Source organism: Rhinopithecus roxellana, chromosome 5 (genome assembly GCF_007565055.1).
Source record: "Rhinopithecus roxellana isolate Shanxi Qingling chromosome 5, ASM756505v1, whole genome shotgun sequence".
Taxonomy (NCBI): domain Eukaryota; kingdom Metazoa; phylum Chordata; class Mammalia; order Primates; family Cercopithecidae; genus Rhinopithecus; species Rhinopithecus roxellana.
Genome location: NC_044553.1, coordinates 135,961,240 through 135,975,870, shown reverse-complemented (window position 1 = coordinate 135,975,870; position 14,631 = coordinate 135,961,240). Strand labels below are relative to the sequence as shown.

At 47.1% G+C, this 14,631-nt stretch overlaps 1 protein-coding gene across 1 annotated transcript in view; it reads right to left on the bottom strand.

Moving 5' to 3' along the window:
* ADCK1 (aarF domain containing kinase 1) overlaps positions 1 to 13,540 on the bottom strand; it is a 130,300-nt gene extending 116,760 nt beyond the window's left edge. Inside the window, exon 1 of the mRNA XM_010382730.2 lies at positions 13,448 to 13,540. The gene's annotated coding sequence lies outside the window, so the exon portion shown is untranslated. The remainder of the gene's footprint in view (positions 1 to 13,447) is intronic.
* Positions 13,541 to 14,631: the final 1,091 nt, after the last annotated feature.

Sequence of the window (14,631 nt, the reverse complement as noted above, 5' to 3'; positions counted from 1 at the left end):
CAGCCACACTTCTACTTTTTTTTTTGAGAGTATCTTGCTCTGTCACCCACCCAGGCTGGAGTGCAATGGCACAATCTCAACTTACTGCAGCCTTGACCTCCTGGGTTCAAGCAATCCTCCCATCTCAGCCTCCAGAGTGGGCTAATTTTTGTTGTAAAGATGGGGTTTCGCCATTTGCTCAGGCTGGTCTCCAACTCCTGAGCTCAAGCGATCCCCCACCTTGGCCTCCCACAGTGCTGAGATTACAGATGTGAGCTACCATGCCCAGAAAGGACTTTTTTTTTTTTTTCAGTAAATAGAGGCTTCGTTGTCTACCAATGGGTCAGAAAAAAAAGGGGGGTCAGGTGCAGTGGCTCACACCTATAATCCCAACACTTTGGGAAGCCAAGATGGGAGGATCATTTGAGCCCAGGAGTTCAAGACCAGCCTAGGCAACATAGCAAAACCCCACCTCTACAAAAAATACAAAAATCAGCTGGGTGTGGTGCCATGCACCTGTTGTCCTAGCTACTTAGGAGGCTGAGGTGGGAGGATCGCTTGAGCTTGGGAGGCAAAGGTTGCAGTGAGCTGAGATTGTGCCACTGCACCCCAGCCTCAGTGACACAGTGAGACCCTGTCTCAGAAAAATAAAATTAAAAAAAAAAAAAAAAGCTGGGCATGGTGGCTCACACCTGTAATCCCAGCACTTTGGGAGGCCGAGGCAGGTGGATCACCTGAGGTCAGGAGTTTGAGACCAGCCTGGCCAACATGGCAAAACCCGTCTCTACTAAAAATACAAAAGCTAGCCAGGTATTGTGGCATACACTTGTAGTTTCAGCTACTTGAGACGCTGTGGCAGGAAAATCACTTGAACAGGAGGCAGAGATTGCAGTGAGCCGAGATCACACCACTGCACACTCCAGCCTGGGTGACAGGATGATACTCCCAAAAAAAAAAAAAGAAAGAAAAACAAAGAGAGGCTTTGCTGAAATTTAGTGTTTAAGTTCATTAATGTATATTCCCCCCAAAACATGCCTCCCCTTCCCCAACACCAGATGACTGCATTCACTCTACGAGGGGAACTGCAAGCAATGATTTTTAAGGAAATAATTTAAGAAACTCAGACTGGGCATGGTGGCTCATACCTGTAATCCCAGCACTTTGGGAGGCCAAGGTGGGTGGATCACAAGGTCAGGAGTTCGACACCAGCCTGGCCAACATGGTGAAACTCTGTCTCTACTAAAAATACAAAAATTAGCTAGGCGTGGTGACGCATGCCTGTAGTCCCAGCCACTCGGGAGGCTGAGGCAGGAGAATTGCTTGAACCCAGGAGATGGAGGTTGCAGTGAGCCAAGACCGTGCCATTGAACTCCAGCCTGGGCAACAAGAACAAAACCCCATCTCTAAAAAATAATAATAATAAAATAAAATTTAAAATAAAAGGCCAGCACAGCAGCTCACACCTATAATCCCAGAACTTGGGGATGCTGAGGCGGGTGGATCACCTGAGGTCGGGAGTTCAAGCCCAGCCTGACCAACATGGAGAAACCCAGTCTCTAGTAAAAATACAAAATTAGCCAGGCGTGGTGGCGCATGCCTGTAATCCCAGCTACTTGGGAGGCTGAGGCAGGAGAACTGCTTGAACCCAGGAGGCGGAGGTTGCGGTGAGCTAAGATCATGCCATTGCACTCCAGCCTGGGCAACAAAAGTGAAACTCCGTCTCAAAAAAAAATTTTAAGAAACTCATTTCTTTCCCTAAACACAAATGCTCAATCTCTGGCCCAACTCCTGGGATCAGTTCCTATCTCTGCAAGAATGAGATTGTGACTTTGTAAATAAAACGAATATGCAGCCAAGCATGGTGGCTTACATCTGTAACCCCAGCACTTTGGGAGCTGAGGCGGGCAGATCACTTGAGCCCAGGAGTTCAAGACCAGCCTGGCCAACATGGCGAAACTCTATCTCTACTAAAAATACAAAAACTAGCCAGGCGTGGTGGCTCGCCCCTGTAATCCCAGCTACTCAGGTGGCTAAAGCACGAGAATTGCTTGAACTCAGGAGGCGGAAGTTGCAGTGAGCTAAGATCACACTACTGCACTCTAGCCTGGGTGAAAGAATGAAACTCTGTCTCAAAAAAAGAATATGCAGTAGTATGTACAATAGCCAAGATGCAGAAACAATCTAAGTGTCCATCCACAAATGAATGAAGAAATTGTGAAATACACACACACACACACACACACACACACACACAATGGAATATTATCCAGCCATAAAAAGGAAGCCTACCATTGGTGACAACATGGATCAACCTAGAGAATATTTTGCTAAGTGAAATAAGCCAGACATGGAAAGACAAATACTGCATGATCTCACTCTTATGTGGAATCTAAAGAAGTCAAACTCTCAGAGGTAGAGGTTAGAACGGTGGTTACCAGGGGCTGGGGGTTTGAGGGAAATGAGGCGATATTGGTCAAAAGGTACAAAGTTTCAGTTATAAGATGAATAAGTTCTGAGGAATCCAATGTACAATATGGAAACTATAATTAATACTACTGTATTGTTTACTTGAAATTTCCTAAGAGAGCAGATCTTAAGTGTCCTCAACACACACACACACAAAAGGGTAACTATCTGAGGTGACAGATATGTTGATTGATTGTGGTCATCATTACACAGTACGCATATACCAAATCATCAAGTTGTACACCTTGAATAGGTACAATTATTTGTCAATTACACCTGAATAAAGCTGGAAAATAATAAATTAAAAGAATAAATTAAAACCTTGCTTTCTAGCATGTTCTTTATTTCCTTGACATTTCTCTTTATTTTATGAAAATTTCCCTGTCCCCATTTTGTTATGCCAATATTTTAATAAGCCAAGGATTCTTTTTGGGTGTTGTCGTTGTCATTGTTGTTGTTGTTGTTGAGACAGGGGTTTACTCTGCCACCCAGGCTGGAGTGCAGTGGCGGAATCACAGCTTACTGCAGCCTCAACCTCCTGGGCTCAGGCAATCCTCCCACGTCAGTCCCCCAAGGTGCTGGGACCATAGGCACAAACCACCATGTCCAGCTAATATTTTTTTTGTATCAGTTTTGTAGTGACGTGGTCTATGTTGCTCAAGTTGGTCTTGAACGCCTGGACTCAAGCAATCTTCCCACCTCAGTCTCCCAAAATGCTAGGATTACAGGCGTTGAGCCACTGCACCTAGGCAAGGATTCTTTTTGGACAGGAGAGCAGAGTGACTGAGATCATGAACTCTGGAGTCTAATCAGCCCAGGTTTGAGTCCTGGCATGGCCACTTGTGAACTGGGTGACCATAGGCAAGCTGCTAAATCTCTCTGAACCTCGTGATCTTGTCCAAAAATGGGGAAAACAGCAATACCTGCTTGATGGAGTGGTGGGAAATGAGATAAATCATGTAAAATGCTTAGCAAGGTGCCACCTACACAGTAGGAACTCAAGAGTGGCAGATGCTATTATCCTCCATTATTAGCATTAGTATTATTATCATTATTATTATCTCCTCACCCAGTGCCAGGCTTTAACAAATGCTCCCCTGCCTACCAGCTCCCAGAGGAATTCTGCACATCCTACTTCCAACATTCTAGGTGGCCCCTACTTAACCCTACCCTTTCTCCTTGCTCTCAACAGCCTCAGCCTGGAGTATTTTCTGCTGAAAGGGGCAACAGGCTCACCCTCTACTTTGTTTCCACCAAGACACAGGTCCCTAATCAGACCCAGAAGCCGACCTTAAATTAGACTGAGTGACTTCAGCTCCTTACACAGCTTCCTTCTTCAGTCAAGATCATGAGGGTGATCCAGGGACCCTTCCTATGGGCATCCAGAGAAGCCCACATTAAGAAGGCAGTATGAAGTGACCGTGGGTAAAGAACCCAGCCCCTGATCACCTTGAGTAAGTCACAACTTCTTGCAGCCTCCGCATAATTATCTATGAAGGGGAGCTCTTGAGAGTACTCACCTTCTAGGGTCATTGTAAGAATTAACTGACCAGGCACAGTGGCTCATGCCATTAAGCCCAGCACTTTGGGAGGCCAAGGTGGGAAGGTTGCTTGAGTCCAGGAGTTCAAGACTAGCCTGAAGAACACAGCAAGACCTCATCTCTACAAACAATAAAAAAGTTAGCTGGACATGGTGGTGTGTCCCTGAACACCCAGCTACTTGGGAGGCTGAGGTAGGAGGATCACTTGAGCCTGGAAGGTCAAGGCTGTAGTGAGTGTAGTGGTGAGTGCCACTGCACTTACCCTAGGCAACAGAGCAAGATTCAAGAAAAAAAAAAAAAGGAATTAACTGAATGCTACTTTAAGGCAATGACGGATATACCCAGTAAATGAGATTCTCTTGTAATTTTTTTTTTTTTTTTTTTTTTGAGACACAGTCTCACTCTGTCACCCAGGCTGGAGTGCATTGGTGTGATCTCGGCTCACTGCAGCCTTCGCCTCCTGGATTCAAGTGATTCTCCTGCCTCAGCCTCCTGAGTAGCTGGGACTACAGGCAGGTGCCACCATGCCCAGCTAATTTTTTTGTATTTTTATTAGAGAAGAAGTTTCACCATGTTGGTCAGGCTGGTCTCAAACTCCTGGCCTCAGGTGATACTCCCACCTTGGCCTCCCATAGTACTGGGATTACAGGCATGAACCACCACACTCAGCCTCCCTTGTGATTTTAAACATCATTTCTTTGTTTCTGAAAAGTCAAAGAGTTTATGAAAAACTCCTAGCACCTAAGGAACCAGGATTTGGCATAACCTCAAATAATTAATAAACAGGGAGGCCAGGCACAGGGGCTCATGCCTGCAATCCCAGCACTTTGGGAGGCTAGCAGGCAGATCACCTGAGGTCAGGAGTTCAAGACCAGCCTGGCCAACACGGTGAAACGATGTATCTGCTAAAAATGCAAAAATTAGCCAGGTGTGGTGGTGAGCGTCTGTAATCCCAGTTACTCAGGAGGCTGAGGCAGGAGAATCGCTTGAACCTGGGAGATGGTAGTTGTAGTGAGCAGAGACCACGCCACTGCATGCTAGCCTGGGCAACAAGAGCTAAACTCCATCTCAAAAAAAATATTTTTAATTAAAACATAAAACATAAACAGGGGAAGTAGGCCATCATATCTTGCCTGAACTACTCACCATTTCCCATTCCAAACTTAATTCCTCACATCCCATCTAATCTTCACTCTGCCACTCAAATTATCATGGTCATCCTCAAGTGTATTTATACCATTCCTATCACCTCTCCACCTACCACAAAGCCCAAACTCCTTGCAAGACACTCAAGGCCCATCAAATTCTTATCCCAACTTACCTTTCCAGCCTTTATCTCCCAAAATATACCTCCACACTCAATCTCTCATTATACTTACATGAAGCTTTTTGTGAGCCAATCACTCAGAATTCCTCATTCATTCCTCAGTAGTCTAATTATATACTGCATTTATGGACAATGATTGGGTCTTATATCTGCCCTCTCCACTAGATCCAAAAGGAAGAATCTGTTAACCAATAAATGAATAAATAATTGTAGTGGGCTGGGTGCAGTGGCTCACGCCTGTAATCCCAACATTTTGGGAGGCCAAGGCAGGTGGATTACCTGAGGTCATGAGTTCAAGACAAGCCCGGCCAACATGGTGAAACTGCATCTCTACTAAAAATACAAAAATTAACCAGGTGTGGTGGTGGGCGCCTGTAATCCCAGCTACTCAGGAGGCTTAGGCAGGAGAATTGCTTAAACCCGGGAGGCAGAGGTTGTAGTGAGCCAAGATCACACCATTGCACTCCAGCCTGGGCAACAAGAATGAAACCCTGTCTCAAAATAAATTAATAAATAAATAAATGTAGTGAATGTCTATAATTTTACGTTGCCTTGGCATCCATTTGGAACATAGCTTTAACTTTCTAAGGCCAGAGGCATGTCAAACCCTTGACAGTTTCAGTTCTCTACCTCCTTCCAGTTCCTCAATGTGATTGATCCAGAAATCTGCCTTAGACAATGCCCCCTGGTGACCACCCCACTATGGGACAGCTACCTACAACGTACTTTAATCACCCCACCGACCTGCACACCCAGCATGGTCTGTGCAGATATACCACAGTGATCACCCCTCAGTCACTGCATGACTCCACAGAACTCACGCCTGCTTATTGTAAACCCACCAATTAGAACTCCCCATGAGAAATCTGCCTGGCTTAACACTCTGGACCCCAAAAAAGGCTTTGGTGCACAGGTCTCCTCTCTTGATCTCTCTCTCCTCGCTCCCACCCACCTGCTGGTTGAACTCCCTGCTGCCTCCAGGCTTCCCATTTGCCCTCGTGGGCACTCATTTCTCCAGTGGATCTGTCAGGGAAGGCTTCTGTTATTTCGTGTGTTTTGTTGCACTGCCTGTGTCTGCATGTCACTTGACCAACACTCCTGAAGCCAATTTCTATCTTGGTCAGGTCTCTCTTAGAGAGTGACTATCTTAGGCCAGGAGCGGTGGCTCATGTCTGTAATCCCAGCACTTTGAGAGGCTGAGGCGGGTGGATCACTTGAGGTCAGGAGTTCAAGACCAGCCTAACCAACATGGAGAAACCCCATCTCTACTAAAAATACAAAATTAGCTGGGCGTGGTGGCACACGCCTGTGATCCCAGTTACTCGGGATGCCGAGGCAGGAGAACTGCCTGAACCCCAGAGGCGGAGGTTGCGGTGAGCCAAGATCATACCATCACACTCCAGCCTGGGCAACAAGAGTGAAACTCCATCTCAAAAAATAAAAATAAAAATACAAAAATTAGCTGGACATGGTGGTGTATGGCTGTAATCCCAGCTCCTCAGGAGGCTAAGGCAGGAGAATCACTTGAACCCGGGAGGTGGAGGTTGCAGTGAGCCGAGATCACACCACTGTACTCCAACCTGGGGTGACAGAGCAAGACTCTGTCTCAAAAAGAAAAAAAAAAAAAAAAAGAGAGAGAGAGTGGCTTTCTCAGGCTGGGTGCAGTGGCTCATGCCTATAATCCCAACACTTTGGGAGGCTGAGACGGGTGGATCATTTGAGGTCAGGAGTTCGAGATCAGCCTGGACAACATGGTGAAACACCATCTCTACTAAAAATATAAAAATTAGCTGGGTGTGATGGCATGCACTTGTAGTCCCAGCTACTCAGGAGGCCGAGGCACGAGAATCGCTTGAACCCAGGACGAGGTTGCAGTGAGCTGAGACCATGCCACTGCACTCCAGCCTGGGTGACAGTGAGACTCTGCCAAAAAAAAAAAAAAAGGGGGGCTATCTGGGTGGGAATAACCTGGACACAGGTCAGATGAGCCACAGGGCATCTGCCAGTTTAAACAAGTTTACTGTGGGAGAGACACCTAGGCATGAGACAGACACAGGCATTAGGCTGTCCAGCAGGATAAAGAAGTACTCCACGAAAGGCACACTGTAAAAGTCCACGACCAAAGCCCTTGGATTCCAGGCAGGGCAGAGCTAGATCTCTCCGGAGAGAGACCTCAATACCAAATTAAAAGCAAATACAACAATAATACCACTGATAACTGAAACCACCTTCACAAAAGTATGACAGTAAGAAAAACCTGCCGTAGCTGACTCCATCGTTTCTGACGTCCAACCTGTCCTAGGTCACTCCTGGGTGCAGACCAAGCTAACTTTGGGAGGAATCTAGTTTAGGAGTTAATTTGAAAGCAAGGATGATAACCATCCCTCCCTAAAACTAATCCCTCTTGCTCAGAGACCTAAAGCCACCTTTGTAAAACTCATGCGGCCAGGTGCAGTGAGTGGCTTACACCTGTAATCCCAACACTTTGGGAGGCTGATCGCTTGAGCTCAGGTGTTCAGACCAGCCTGGGCAACATAGTGAGACCTCATCTCTCAAACTCCTGACCTCAAGCAATCTGCCCACCTCAGCTTCCCAGAGTGCTGGGATTATAGATGTGAGCCACTGCACCCAGCAACAAGACCTCATCCCTAAAAAAAGAAAAAAAAAAAGCCATAAGAATAGAGTTATGGGAGGAACCAGAACTCTGCTAAAATGTAGCATAGTTTCTATAATTCCTTACTGCTCAGGAGTCATATGATCAGAGGTCACAAGGTTTGTGACTTTCCTAATTGTTCCCATAGAATGTATAGACAGCACTATTGTAGAACCTAAGATTGGGAGGTTTTTTGAGATTTTTTTCAGAATGAGCTCCCTGGACAAGGTCTTACATGGTCTAACTCTCAATTTCCTCTAGGGTCTCAGGCCCTGCCACTTTCCCCTTCATTCATTCCACTCCAAACACACTGGCCTCTGTGCCATTCCTCAAACATGCCAGGCGTATTCTGACCTCCCAGAGCTTTTGCATTTGCTGTTCTCTGTCTAGAACAGAGGATGACAAATATTTTTCTATAAAGAGCCATATAAGAATAATTTTGGGGCCAGGCATGGTGGCTCACGTCTGTAATCATAGCACTTTGGGAGGTCAAGGCAGGTGGATCACTTGAGGTTAGGAGTTTGAGACCAGCCTGGGCAACATGATGAAGCCCTGTCTCTACTAAAAATACAAAAATTAGCCAAGCGTGGTGGCGGGTGCCTGTAATCCCAGCTACTCAGGAGGCTGAGGCAGGAGAATCACTTAAACCCAGGAGGCAGAGGTTGCGGTGAGCCGAGATCATGCCACTGCACTCCAGCCTGGGCAACAGAGCAAGACTCTGTCTCAAAAAAAAAAAAGGGGTCATTTTTGCCTTTGCATTATTTTTTTTTTTTGAGACAGAGTTTCACTCTTGTTGCCCAGGCTGGAGTGGTGCAATGGCACGATCTCGGGCTCACTGCAACCTCCGCCTCCAGGGTTCAAGCGATTCTCCTGCCTCAGCCTCCCAAGTAGCTGGGATTACAGGCACGCGCCACCACGTCTGGCTAATTTTGTATTTTTAGTAGAGACAGGGTTTCTCCATGTTGGTCAGGCTGATCTCAAACTCCCGACTGTCAGGTGATCCGCCCACCCCGGCCTCCCAAAGTTCTGGGATGACAGTCATGAGCCCCAGCGCCTGGCCTTGGTTTTGCATTCTGTAACATCTCTGACACAACCACTCAACTCTGCATTGTGGCACAAAGCAACCACAAAGAATGTATAAAGTAATAGGTGTGGCCAGAATTGACCCTCAGGCTGTCATTTGCCAAACCCTGGCCTAGCACATAGTGGGGGCTCCAAAAGCATTTACTGAACGAATGAATCAATGAATGGATAAACTATACCCAGTGAGGCCTGAGGCCTGTGCAGAGCAAGGAACAATGCAGGTCCCCAGGTGAAAACCACATGCCCTGGGCTGACAATTCATCACCAACACCCCATCCCACCCCAACACCACCTTTCAGCCCCTGCCTCCTCTGAACCCCCTCTTCCTGTCCCCTGCATGCAACGAGGCCACCCCTACCCTTGAGACCACCTCTGGGTGGGAAGTGACAGCAAAGCAGACACAACGCTCAAAACCCTGTTTTCGTGCAAATGTCCTCAGTAATAAAAGAGATGGAAATTGAAATACATAAAATAGATGATACAGGAGCCAAATGGCATCTAAATAGACTGGAGCTGGAGTTTTCCATAAGGTGTCCCTGAGTCTTTAACATGCAAATGAGTTGCTTCCCTAGGGGTATTTTAAAAGACCCTGTCAGGCGTGAAATATGTCTGTCAATGAAAAACACCTTTCATTATTAAACCCTTTGTTAATGAATCACCTGCCCTGCTCTGCTTACTCGCCTTTTTGACTTTCACCTGAGTCACTTCTCCTAACAGTACATACCTTACAGGGGATCTGAGGTCACCAAAACCCTTAAACCTAATCACTAGATAATAACACTAGCAATAACTAGCCTTTATATTAAAATAGAGCCCTTTACACTCAACTCATTAGATATTCCACACAATCCAGTGAGAAGAGACAAATACTATTACCATCCCCAGGTATAAATGAGGAAACCAAGGAGCAGAGAGGGCGCGCGATTTGTCCCAGGTGGCTCAGCTAGTAAAATGGCTAAGAGCTTGAGCAGAGCCTTCCCACTCATTCCAAGTATTCAGCCCTTCTCTTTATGACAGGTAACCTGATAGGAACACCTGGACCCCTGTTCACTAACGTTATTACTGCTGTTCTCAAGGAGATGCAATTGTTGCCGTGGGCAGAGACCATGATTTCTGACCCAGTGCCAGGCATGCAGGAGGTACTGTTTGGAGCCCCCAAAATCAAGATCAACCAATGCCTATATGTCACAAGATCAACGAATGCCTCCCACTAGAAACAAGCCATTTCAGTCTATCAAATGTTTAGGAGAGCTGCAAAGCTGACATGGCTATTTTATTGTCAAATCAATGACAACAAAGGAATCCATCTCGCTGGACCACAGGAAACACCCCAGTGGGTTATGAAAAGAAGCAACAGGAGAGCCTGGGACGTACAAATGGGAAGTTGATGGTCACACGAAATGTTCATCCCCTCAACAGAACTAAATGGGAAACCAAGCACTTACTGATCATTGGAGTCAACGAGTGGCTAGGCGTTTTCAGTTTCCATCCATTGGCAGCCCTCTCCCTATGCCACATTTCAGGACTAAAGGCCTGGATCACCTCTCCCTGTTTGGTGCACAAATGAGAATTACCACAGAGAAAAGGCACTTGGGTCTCTAGTTCCATGAAAAGTGACCATGGCCTCCTTCCATTTCTTAGAGAGACTATTAGATCAAGGAGTATTATTTCTTCTAGTCTGCCCCCAAACTGAAAAAAGACCCAAAAAAAACCCTTGAAGAGAGTGATCGGGTCTTCAGAAGAACCTGGTACCTGATATGGATAGAAAGCACACAAAGTGGATGATACCATCATGCCTCAAGTCTGGAAAGACGCCAAAGACACCAAGTCCATAGCAAGGGACTGTGTGAAGTTGGCCTGAGCAGGTTTACAGTCTGCTCTCCCTAAGATAGTAATGTAGTCCAGTGCAGGAACCAAATTTTAATCAAACTCCCTTTCCTAGTATTTGATGCCCAAGCACTCAAGGTCCTTAAATCAATGTTGATTAAATAAAGGAATCCCGGGAGGCTGAGACAGGAGAATTGCTTGAACCTGGGAGGCGGAGGTTGCAGTGAGCCAAGATCATGCCACTACACTCCAGCCTGGGTGACAGAGCAAGACGCCGTCTCAAAAAATAAAAATAAAATAAAGGAATCCCTGACTGATGCCAAGGTCCCAGAGTAGACAACAAAAATAAGTCTCACCCAGGCAAGGAATAGAAATTCTCCATTCAGTCCATCCTAGAGAAGGCAGACTGAGGGAGAACAGAGCAAAGCCAGATGCAAAGAGCAAGCAGCAGGTAAGAGAAGAGAGCGAGCTTCCAACAGGAGAGCTACAGTGCCAAGCACTTATTAGCTCATGCAACTCACACAACTAGATTCCAAGATGCATGCTATTAGTTTCAATCTATGGATAAGGAAGTGGTGTTTTAGAAAAGGTAGAAAACTTAGCCAAGGAGCTGGTAAGTGATGGAGCCACAACTTGAATCCTGTATGACTATTCCCATCAAGAGAGCAAAAAGTACACAAGAACAAGCAGCTTGCTGGGCCCTGAAATAGGCCACTGGAGTCCCTGCAACATGGAAACCTTAACCCAGGAGGCGTATTTAGTGAGCTACCCTGGTGAAGAAATGGATGGCTGACCCAACTAATTTTTTTTTTTTTTTGAGACAGAGTCTTGCTCAGTTGCCCAGGCTGGAATGTAGTGATGCAATCTCGGCTCACTGCAGCCTCTGTCTCCCGGGTTCAAGCTATTCTCCTCCTCAGCCTCCCAAATAGCTGGGACTACAGGCACACACCTCTACGCACAGCTAATTTTTTTGTATTTTTAGTAGAGATGGGGTTTCACCATGTTGGCCAGGCTGGTATTGAACTCCTGACCTCAAGTGATTCGCCCACCTCAGCCTCCCAAAGTACTGGGATTACAGGCGTGAGCCACCACGCCCGGCACCAGACCCGGCCCCAACTAATATTTTATAGGTCCTTTATCTGACAAGAAAATGACTGTATATCAGAAAGTAAGAAGATGCACACTCTCCTAGTACAGATCAAATCACACATCCCTGAGGCCAGTTGAGAAATGGCCAAGCAAAGAATGACCCAATAAGGTAGAATACAATGTAACCAGGAAAAATGACAAGTATAGACTACATTCAAATCTGTATATAAATTAATATGGAGGGAATTAACAGCGTAAAAGTAATACGCACATATTTACAATCACCAAAAAGGTAAAACTGGCAAATACAGAAAGACCCATAACCAGGTGTGAAGAGATAGTGCTTTAAGTTCACAGGATTTTTTTCCTATAAACCAGTGGTACTCAACGTATGGTCCCCAGACCAACAGCAACTGCATCACTTAGGTACATGCTAGAAACACCAATTCTTGGTCCTCATACCAGACTTACAGAATCAGAAACTTTAGGGATGGGGTCCAGTATTGTGTGTTGTTACAAGATCTCCAGGCGACTCTGGTGCATGCTAAAGTTTGAGAACCACTGTAGTAAGAAAATTATTTTATTTATTTTCCTTTTTTTTTTTTTAAATACAGACAGGGGTCTCGCTATATTGCCCAGCCTAGTGTTGAACTCCTGGCCTCAAGCAATCCTCCCATCTTGGCCTCCCAAAGTGCTGGGATTACAGGCATCAGCCACCACACCCAGCCCCACTTATTAAATAAAACATATGAAGACACAGATAAAGTTTAATTCACTTCAACTCTGCAAATATTTCTTGAGCACCCACTAAGTGCCAAGTATCATGGAGGTAGTTAATAAATACTTGTTGAATGACTTTCTTGTTAGGAGAAAGTAAAGGCCACTTAATCCTGGGAGAGGGCTGTTCTAGGTGTCCTATCTAAAGGTTGCTCTCCACACACACTGGCTGCTGTTAGCACATATCTACAGTGTGATCCGGAAGCCCAGGGCCCTGCAAGATGCTGGAGATAAGCAGCGGTCTGGGGCACGTCGCAAGGCGGAGTGGAGGGCCAGGATAAGTGCATCGCCGCCTGCTCTTCCCCAGACCACCCTGCAGCTCCAGCTGCTTCTGCCTCGGAACTCACAGGGCCACCAGGGGGTGAAGGCGTCTGGGTGAGCCACCTCCTGCCCTCCTCCAGCTCTGCCCACTCGGATGCCTGCAAGACTGAAGTGGACAGGCCACATGAAAGCCCACTGGTGTGCCAAGCTGGAGATGTCACTGCAGGGGGGCGGGGCAGTGCGAGTCACGTGGCCGCGCGCCGGGCCCAGGTGACAAGGTCATGGGGCTGTCCCTCCCGGCGCCCAGGGCGGCTGCACAGCCGGAGCAGAAGCCCCTTCCCGGCGTGTCCACACCGGTTCCCTCGCGCTCCACGCGCGGTGCGGCCCTGCCAGCCTCATAGGCCCGAGCTCTGCGCCGGTCTCCGGCGAGCTGCCCCTACTCACCCCGAGGGAAGCAGAGCCGCGGCGCCCGGCTTCCCGCCGCAACCCGGTAGCTGGGAATTAGCTGGGAACCGTGCCGGGACAGCCACCTGACTGCGCTTGGTGAAGCCGAGGCGCGCGCGGCCTGCCGGGACTTGTAGTTCCTGGTTCCCCACGCCGCGATCCAGCGGCAGCACTGTGGAGGCAGCCCAGGGGTCTCGGGCCCTTACTCCATCAGGTGGCCCTGTTGCTTTGCCAGGGCGACGGACTTGGAATCTTACTGAAATATTTTCTTCAAGACATTCTAACTAGGTCCTAGGTTCGTGTTTAATAAATGATGGAGTGGATTTGTAGATTTTTTTTTTTTTTTTTTGAGACCAAGTCTCACTCTGTCGCCCAAGTAGTACAGCTTATTTTTGTATTTTTATTAGAGAGGGGGGTTTCGCCATTTTGCTCAGGCTGGTCTTGAACTCCTGAACTCAGGCAATCCACCTGCCCCAGCCTCCCAAAGTGCTGGGATTACAAGCCTGAGCCACCGCACCCGGCCGTAGATTTTAAGTAAGATATTTTAACTAGTAGGTGAAGAAGAAATTTACTGACAATTGATGAATGATAAGAATACGCTGGTGGGACGCGGTGGCTGACGCCTGTAATCCCAGCAGGCCAAAGCGAGATCACCGGAGGTCGGGAGTTTGAGACCAACCTGACCAATATGGAGAAACCCCGTCTCTACCAATAATAACAAAAATTAGCCAGGCATAGTGGCGCTTGCCTGTAATCCCAGCTATTCGGGAGGCTGAGGCACTAGAATCGCTTGAACCGGGAGGCGGAAGTTGTGATGAGCTGAGATCACCCCATTGCACTCCAGCCTGGGCAACAGGAGCGAAACTCGGTCTCAAAAAAATAATAATAATGCTGGCTGGGCACGATGCTGTAGCTCACACCAGTAATCCCAGCACTTTGGGAGGCTGAGGCTGGCGGATCACTTGAGATTAGGGGTTGGAGACCAGCCAGGCCAACATAGTGAAACCCTATTTCTACTAAAAATAGAAAAATTAAGCCAGGTGCGGTGACTCATTCCTGTAATCCCAGCACTTTGGGAGGCCAAGGCGGCGGATCACTTGAGGCCAGAAGTTTGAGACCAGCCTGGCCCACATGATAAAACCTGTTGGTACTAAAATAAAATTAAAAAAAAAAAAAAAAAGTAG